The sequence below is a fragment of the Lygodium microphyllum genome, chromosome 2 (assembly GCF_053477565.2).
Source record: "Lygodium microphyllum isolate KBCC chromosome 2, Lygodium_microphyllum_v1.1.10, whole genome shotgun sequence".
Lineage (NCBI taxonomy): Eukaryota > Viridiplantae > Streptophyta > Polypodiopsida > Schizaeales > Lygodiaceae > Lygodium > Lygodium microphyllum.
Window position 1 is genome coordinate 81,176,823 of NC_141136.1, and position 9,434 is coordinate 81,186,256.

A 9,434-nucleotide genomic window follows, 5' to 3' on the forward strand; every position below is an offset into this window, starting at 1 on the left:
TTAACCTCATTATATTGGTATCTTTTGCAATGGAGCTCTTGAATTTGAGTTACATACCATGGAACTCAATCTTGAGGTGTGGTTCATAATTCGTTGCTTTTGAACCAAAGAACTTATTGAGTTAGTCCCAATCTTCTTTAGCTATACCATGCACATTTTATGATATGGATATTTTGGATAACAACATCTCAATGCCTTTAAAAAAGGTCATGTGGGTGGATCATGTACAAAATATATCCCCCTTGAACTTTTAAACATAAATATTCAATGAACAACTTGTGATATTGACTAGATAAAGTCTTACGTTATAAATGTGGATGTGTTAACTCTTCCAATAACTCTGATGAAAAATTGAAAGGATAAAGAAAAACAAACCAACAAAAAGCTCCTAAGGAGAAAAAAGTTTGCAATACCTCATTAAGGTTTATAATGATGTTTGAGAGCTCAAAGTGTAAGACCAATCTTGTTCATATGGCTAACCATAGTGATGAAAAATCTCCAAATAGGACTTTTCTACTTCAAGATTCTTGCTCCTTTTCTTGATATTATTGGGTATTCAAACCTTGACCTTTGAAGTAATTTATGGCTCTTCTTTAACCTTGCACACGTTTGTTGACTCTACAATTTCAATAGGTCTATGGATCCCACTCTTGATGCTAATGCAAATTCAAAAGGAAAAATAAAAACATACTAGCAAAAAGTTTCTAAAGAGAAACATTAGCCTATTGTGCTACCCTATTTCTCTAGCCTACTGCATCATTCCTACAACTCTTGAAGCTCTCGACGCTTGGCAACTACCTTGACAATCATCTAGACATTGTGTGGCTTGCTTCCAAGTATCATTAGAAGTGTTCTTGTTAGCCATTGCTTCATTATTTGGTACATACCTATTATATACCATGTGGACAACAAACAATGAGGTCCATTATGCATGTTTAATGCCTCATTGATGCTATTTTGGTGTTTGGATGTTATGCTTATGCGTTGGGATGCTACTTAGATTATTTAAGGCTTCTCATTTTTGCAAAGGTTCATTTTTGCAATAACTGTTTGGGCAACACACTATTAACAGTAAGCTTTACGCACCTAAAGTCTACATGCTCTATGGGTATGCTACTTGAATGTATTGATGCTTGGACCCAAATATGATTATGGAATGCTTTGGGACTCAATTTTGAGCTATAGTTGATATCTTGGAGCTTGCTTCAATGATTGTGATTTACAAGTTTAAAGACTTATTAGCCTTTATGCTCTCAAATGTATTGGCTAATGTCTATGAGCATTCAGATGTCATGCATTTGATGTATTAAGCCTTGCAATGTGATTGAGAAGTAGAACTCTCAGAGAGTACCTCATCTAGTGCAAGGACTATCCACAAGAAGATGCCATATGGATTGATAAGAGTACTTTCTCCCAACAATACCTCGAATTCCTTTCGAGATGAGGACATCTTGATCCCTTAAGGGGGGGAGGATGTAATATCCTGGCCTGTGATCCATAAGCCTCCCCCTCCTAATAATTAAAATGAAAAATTTTTAACGCTCTTCCTTGCCCACACTGCTAGCTGCTGGCAAACGAAGGGGGAGCTGCAGTGAGATGACGAGCACAATGACGGAGCTGTAGATGTGCAATGATGTCAAGGATGCTGATCAGGACAATGGGCAAATTGCTATTCCTTCTCTCCTCCACAACCACAGTCTGCATGGTGACGGCCCACCTAGCCCGCCGAGATGGAGATAAGGGGGGGCTCCATGCCACACTATTTCCCCCCTCCCCCCCCCCCCCCCCCCCAACAATACTATAAAATCTTCCCCTTAGGCAAGAGAGAACACATCAGCATAGATGGCTATACAAAAAGTGTCCCATGATTTGGGAAGTTTTACAAGTAAGAACAAGGGAGGTAGATTATCCTTGAAATCAATGCCCTATGAAGTCAATTGTCTAAAAATCTAATGAAATTCATTCAAATGTGTAGACACACTAATCTATTCCTTCATGTTGTGAAGGTCCATAAGTTGTTTCAACCAATGCATTTGTAATGTATGACTATGCTTATCATAAAGATTACATATCTTTTCCCATATTTGTCAGGCATCATCCTTAGGTGAAACAACATTGAAATAAAGTTGTTTAGACAATGATAATATAAGGGCAGATTTACATAGCTCATCACAATCACCTAATCCATGTCTTCGAGCTTTATACTCTTGATTTTTCAATGGCCTAACCTACTTCTTTTGGACTAATACATGTCATATCTGCATCTTCCATCCAATAGGTGAAATTTGTGCCATCAAGATTTTCAATATTAAAAATAGTACCATCAATATAAATGGTTGCAAATCAGCCCCAAAACTCAACCAAAATAAGGGCAAAATGTGAGAGAATACTAAAGTATAGAGATGTCTACCAAATGCAAGCAATGGACTACAGACCACAGTGGGCAAATAATTAGGAAATACCAAGCTCTCAGTGCCAAGAATATCCACGTAACAACTGTGATATGTAAAAGCAACTAGTAGTGAATATGCATACAATTGATACTAGTGCGGCCTACATCTTAGCAACTTCCTCTCTTAATGCTTCTCAATTGACTGATGCTTCATCTACATATCCTTAGTGTTGGTTACTTAATTTAGGGGCTTCTTTTCATGTTACCCTGCATAGGGATTGGTTTTAGTCCTATTGCAGCATGACACATTCTATGCGATTGGGAGATGACTTGGCATTGGATATCATTGGTATTGGGAATGTATGGTTGTCGTTTGCCTCAGAGTGGCTCTTTTACTTTTCATGATGTATGTCATGTATCGACAAAAGCCTTCTATCTATTGGACAATTGGATGATGCAAAGAAAGGTTAAAATATTGTTTTTGAATGTGAAGCTATTAGAATAGGTTAGATTTTCTTTGGCAAAAGAAAGTGGTGCAAGAAAAGGAAAAGTAAGAACACAAAAAGATACTTTCAATGTATTTTGGGCATAAAAGTCTAATGTAATTTATAAATATATGCATGGGGGAGGTGCTCACCCATGCATGTGGGGAGACTGTGCCCAATCTTATGTCTTGCAAGCTTTGCGGATTTTCTCTTCTCTCTTGCAATTTGTTCCCTTCTTATTTTCTTTCAATATTTACCTATTGTATGATGAAGTGAATCAACACAATAGAGAAGGCCAAGGTAGTAGCTACCAAAACTATGCTACCAACAAAGAGCTTAGCATGATTAGCCTATCCACACATTGGCATGTTTCCTAAGACCATTTGGTGACCTTTGCTTGGACATTGACAAAGAACCATTGAGATCTTTGAGCCTTGGCAAGGCCTAATCCTAATGGGCATCCCAAGCACCTAAAAACCTTAGCCTTTTTTATGACGATATTCAAGACATATCCTCACCATTTGTATATGTAAATGCATACACATCTAACCTATAGAGTAAATGTTTATCACTTGCCAGACTATTTGTTATCGATTATAACTTCATGAAGTAAACTTTAAAGTGTCCTACCACATTTAAATTTATGATTAAAACTTCATCTTAGCTGAAAATTCTTTGTGTTCAAATTGGTTAGACTTGTTTTCAAATTATAACCCAAGTTTTTTCCATTTGTTGCTTATAGTATACATTGTGATAAAATTTTGCCAATGTTTTTATATGTCATTTAACATTTGTAATATGTTTTAAGAATTATATTTTATTATTTTAGTGATTAACTTTTTTCCATGATTTACTTGTTCCCTTTCCTTTACAAAGTCTTTGAAACCTTGCTATACTGACATCTTGGCAAGCACTTATGATAGCACATCTTATTTACATTATTTCCTTTCGAGAGTTATAAAAGATGAATATATGAAGAAGTTATTATATGGACTTTATAATTTTAGAAAAGTGCATTAGCATCACAATAATAAAGTGATTTCATAACTCTATAAAATTTTATCACTCTCATAACAACTAATATGTATCATATATTTGTGCATATTTTGTCAACACTAGTTAGATCCATTCTGTGTAACTAGAGCCCTCATATCACAAAATTGAAAGGACATGCATCTATCCTTTTACCATATACAACTCAATATGTAGAACACAACTTGCATGATACCCAAACCCACTAACTATGCTTCTTGTGGCATCCCAACGTTACAAAGATGTGAGGCTATGGGTTGATTCCTTCATATTTTTGTGAGAAAAGAGAAGTAATTGTGCATTGTTATGCATGATATGGTAGCATGCCCTGTGTGCAAATTTTCACACCATGACAACACACTTCATGGGGGGGAAGAGAGAGAGAGAGAGAGAGAGAGAGAGAGAGAGAGAGAGAGAGAGAGAGAGAGAGAGAGAGAGAGAGAGAGAGAGAGAGAGAGAGAGAGAGAGAGAGAGAGACACACACACACACACACACACACACACACACACACACACACACACACACACACACACACACACACACACACACACACACACACACACACACACACACACACACACACACACACACACACACACACACACACACACACACACACACACACACACACACACACACACATAGAGAGAGAGAGAGAGAGAGAGAGAGAGAGAGAGAGAGGTCTAGCACATTTCAGGATAGGGGTATTGATGCACCCCTCAAATTGCAAGCTACTATGGTTTGGTGCCGATGTTCTTGTTATAGTTCCATCTCGGCCATCACCTCTCTTTAAAGAGCCTCATATTTTCCCTTCATGTTTGTTGTGATAACTTTGAACCTTGCAACTAGGGCTTGAGTTATTTGTCTTGGGAAACACCTTCACATACACAATTATTAGCAGATGTATTGACTCCAATAAGCTTATCTCATCTTGTGGCACCTACCACATACAAAAACACTACCCATTTGCCATCTAATTCATATCAATGAAGGATATCACTATGGTGCACTAGCATCTTCAGCTTTTGAGAAAGGGCCATAAATGCAAAAAGCAACATGCTAGCTTAGTGCCTTGTTGTTTTACACTAGAGGGGTGAGGGTTCTTTCTATATGATTGCACATATACAACACCATTATGTTAAGAGAACTCAAAAAATGCCATGTAAACATAGATGGTGCAAATAGAGATAGGTGTGATGTTGTATGTTGTAGAATTGTGAGCTTGCAAAAATGAGTGTGAAAATAGAGAAGGTTTGAGGTGCCATGGCATCACCATCTTGACACTGCATTGTTGCGTCATTGCCATCATCCCTTCTTATGTGGGAAGTCGATCCTAATTTTCAATGTTGGGGAATTGATCAAGCCATGGACTACAATCTTTGTCATCATCATTATCACCTTGGGGATTATATGAGATGAGTATACATAGGCAAGAGAGCTAGAATGTAAGAGAATAAGTTGATTGTATTGGACTTACAGAATATTCTATATATGTAGTGTACGGATAAGGTTAGATGGTAGGTAATAAAGGTCGGTGAAAAGATGGAAAGAAGCCCACATCAATATATCCTTGTAAAGAGAGGCCATCTGAAGACCCTTGTCTATTAGCCTACACATAGGTATCATTTACAAAATCACCCCCCCAAAAGGGAAGCCTATGACAAAGAGGAAACACAAAGTAAGGCAAGCTAGCAATTTTTGTCAAATAAAGATAGGTGGTTGACTATAGGTGATGTTTGAGGTTGACACGGCTAGTTGTTGGAGGTGAGAGCTCGAGGAGTGGGGTAATGGGTCTACCAACAAGAAGAGGAGGCAAGGTGATAGAGCATAACAACGATGGAAATGGCTATGTCGTGGTAAGGTGTTTTTAAAGGCTATGCTTGCCACATGCCACACTTCAACAAGCATTAATTAGAGTAAATGTGCTCATTGTCTAGCACATGCAAGCACTCCAATCATTGGTAGATTAAATAATGAGGCTTCTCTTTGTATCACCTCTCCCCACACACTCATTTAGTGAGAAGGATCGAAGCTTGCACTCGAGAGCTATGGCGGGAGAGCAAGAGCAAGAAAGAGAGACAGAGAAGAAATGGGAACTCCAACAGTCACAATGTGTGACCGGGCCTTCCTTTATTCAAATTGTCACTAAAAGAATAAAGAATAAAGTGATGGTGACGGGCGCCCACCACCTGCAATGTGCAGTGGCGGTGACTGTCAGTGTAGTAATACACGAGCGGCTAGGCAGAGGCGCCTTTACCCCCAACAACCTCCCACTTAAAGGCGAACCCTAGTGAGGAGTGAAAAGAAAAAGAAAAAAGATAGTACAACATGTACACATGTACAATAGGATGAGGAAAGACGTCATCTCATCCCATGCCCATCAACCTCCTGAGGAAGGCAAACCGCTTTGTAGAGAGGCTTTTCGTGAGCAGATCTACAGGATTCTGGTCAGTCGAGATCTTGACAAGATCAACAGACTTGTCCTCAATAACCCCACGTATGAAGCGATACCTCACCTCAATGTGTTTCGCCTTCGCATGGAAGACGGGATTCTTGGCTAACTAAATAGCACTCATAGAATCCGAATGCAGTGTAGGGATAACATCAATACCAAGGTCAGCAACCAAACGACCCAACCAAATGGCCTCCTTGTAAGCCTCAGTGGCTGCAACATACTCGCCTTTGTAGTAGAAAGGGCCATGCATTTCTGCACCCTGGATATCCAAGAAACAGCACCTCCAGCATATGTGAATACATAGCCGGAAGTGGACTTCCTACTATCTGCATGTCCTGCATAATCAGAATCAATGTACCCCACAACTCCTGTATCCTAGCTGCCATAGCATATGCACATATCTGCAGTGCCCTTCAGGTACCTCATGATACCCTTCACGACATCCCAATGCTTCTTGCCAGGTGTAGCCATATAGCGTGCCACAACACCAACTGCAAAGGCAATATCTGGATGAGTGGCTATCATGGCATACATCTGCCCATTGCGGATGTATAGGGAATCTTGGCCATCTCTGCCCTCTGCTCATCTATCTGCGGACAATCAGCCTGTGATACCTTCACATAAGAAAGCAATGGACAGCCAATAGGCTTTACGTCCCAATGCTTCTTGCCAGGTGTAGCCATATAGCGTGCCACAACACCAACTGCAAAGGTAATATCTGGACGAGTGGCTATCATGGCATACATAAGACTGCCCACTACGGATGTATAGGGAATCTTGGCCATCTCAGCCCTCTGCTCATCTATCTGCGGACAATCAGCCTGTGATACCTTCACATAAGAAGGCAATGGACAGCCAATAGGCTTTACGTCCTGCATGCAGAAGCACTCAAGGACTTTATGAATGTACTCCCTCTGTGACAAGTAGAGGAGTCCCTAATGCCTGTCGCGTCTAATGTGCATACTAAGTATGTGAGCGGCCTGTCCTAGATCTTTCATCTCAAAGCTCTTCTTGAGCTGAGCCTTAAGAGCATCTAGCTCATCATGAGCTTTCCCTGCTATCAGCATATCATCCACATAGAGTACCAAAATCAATAAAGAACCATCACGGGCTTTCTTCATGTAAAGACACAGATCCATAGCACTCCTACTATAGCCCTGTGACTGCATAAAGGCATCAAACTTATGATACCACTCCCTAGGTGCATGTTTCAAGCCATAAAGACTTTTCTTCAATTTGCACACTAGGTGCTCCTTGCCAGGTTCTGCAAAGCCCGTAGGCTACTCCATATAAATCTCATCATGCAAGTCCCCATGTAAGAAAGCTATCTTGACATCCATCTGGTATAAATCCAAGTCAAGCTAAGCAACTAAAGCCAAGACTAAGCGCAGTGTGGTCATCTTAACCACATGAGAAAAGACCTCATCAAAGTCCACACCATGCTCCTGCTTAAAACCCTTTGCTACCAATCTAGCCTTGTATGTCGGCTTGGGGTGTCCAGGGGTACTTTTCAGCTTGTACACCCACTTGCATGGCAAAGCCTTATTGCCCGTAGGCAAGGAAACCAAATCCCAAGTCTCATTCTTATGCAAGGAGTGTATCTTAGATTGCATAGCCCTCTCCCAGGAGTGACTGTCACCACTGCGCATAGCCTCATTATAAGTGAAAGGCTCTCCTGCATCTGTAACCAAGACATAATGCATCGAGGGCTGAAATCTATCAAGTGGACGTCTGTCTCTAGTAGACCGTCTCACGGCAAGCTCTACTGCATGCCCAGCTGCCTATCCAATGCCTTGACCATGAGCATATGCTGCAGCTGTAGGCTGTCCAACTGGTTGTGCGGGAGCTTGCGGCTCCTCCTGAAATATGACGCTATGGATCTCAAAAACTCTCTCAGGCTGCCTATGCATCTTGTCTTCATGGAAGACTACATCATGACTGTGGATGACTTTCCGCGCTTGCGGATCCCAGAGACGGTAACCCATCTCTCCTGCATCCCCATAACCAAGGAAAATGCATTTGACACTCTTAGGATCCAGCTTACTTCTCTTGTCCCTGGGCACATGGCAAAATGCCTCACATCCAAAGACACGTAGATGCACATAAGAGGGAGGTTTTCCAGTCCATACCTCCTCTGCAACCTGGAAATCCAAACCACTAGAAGGTGATTTGTTTATGATATGTACAGCTGTACGAACTGCCTTAGCCCAAAAGCTCTGTGGTAGGCCTGCGTGGCTAAGCATACTACGTACACGCTCCTGGATGGTTCTATTCATCTGCTCAGCCAAACCATTCTGGAGAGGGGGTGTAGGGGGTGGTCAACTGATACTTAATACCCCTCTCATCACATAACTGCTTCAAAAGCACGTGAGACATACTCACCCCCATTATCTGTCCGTAGGCACTTTAGCCTATACCCAGACTGGTTCTCAACCAATGCAAGCCATCTCTGAAACACAACCAAGACATCGGATTTTAGCTTAATGGGATAAGCCCAAACTTTCCGTGAAAAATCATCTATGAAAGTAACAAAATACTTGGCACCACCCATAGACTGACAAGGCATGGGCTCATAGACATCCGAATGTATCAATGCCAAGGGCTCACTCATGCGTTGCCTACCAGACTTCTTATGCGTAGACCTAGTCTGCCAGCCATAAAGACAATACTCACATGAATCGAAATATGCATAATCAAGGGCGGTAAGTACTGCAAATGAGAAAGGGTTTTCATTCCCTTCAAAGACATATGGCCCAAATGGGTATGCCAAAGATGTTGGGGGTAAAGGCGCCTCCACCTAGCCGCCCGTGTATTACTACATTGACAGTCACCGCCACTGCACACTGCAGGTGGCGGGTGCCCGTCACCGTCACTTTATTCTTTATTCTTTTAGTGACAGTTTGAATAAAGGAAGGCCCGGTCACACATTGTGACTGTTGGAGTTTCCATTTCTTGTCTCTCTCTCTCTCTCTCTCTTGCTCTTGCTCTCCCACCATAGCTCTTGAGTCCAAGCTTCGATCTGTCTCTCCCTTTCAACTGGTATCAGAGCTTTGCTTTCTAACTCTTGAG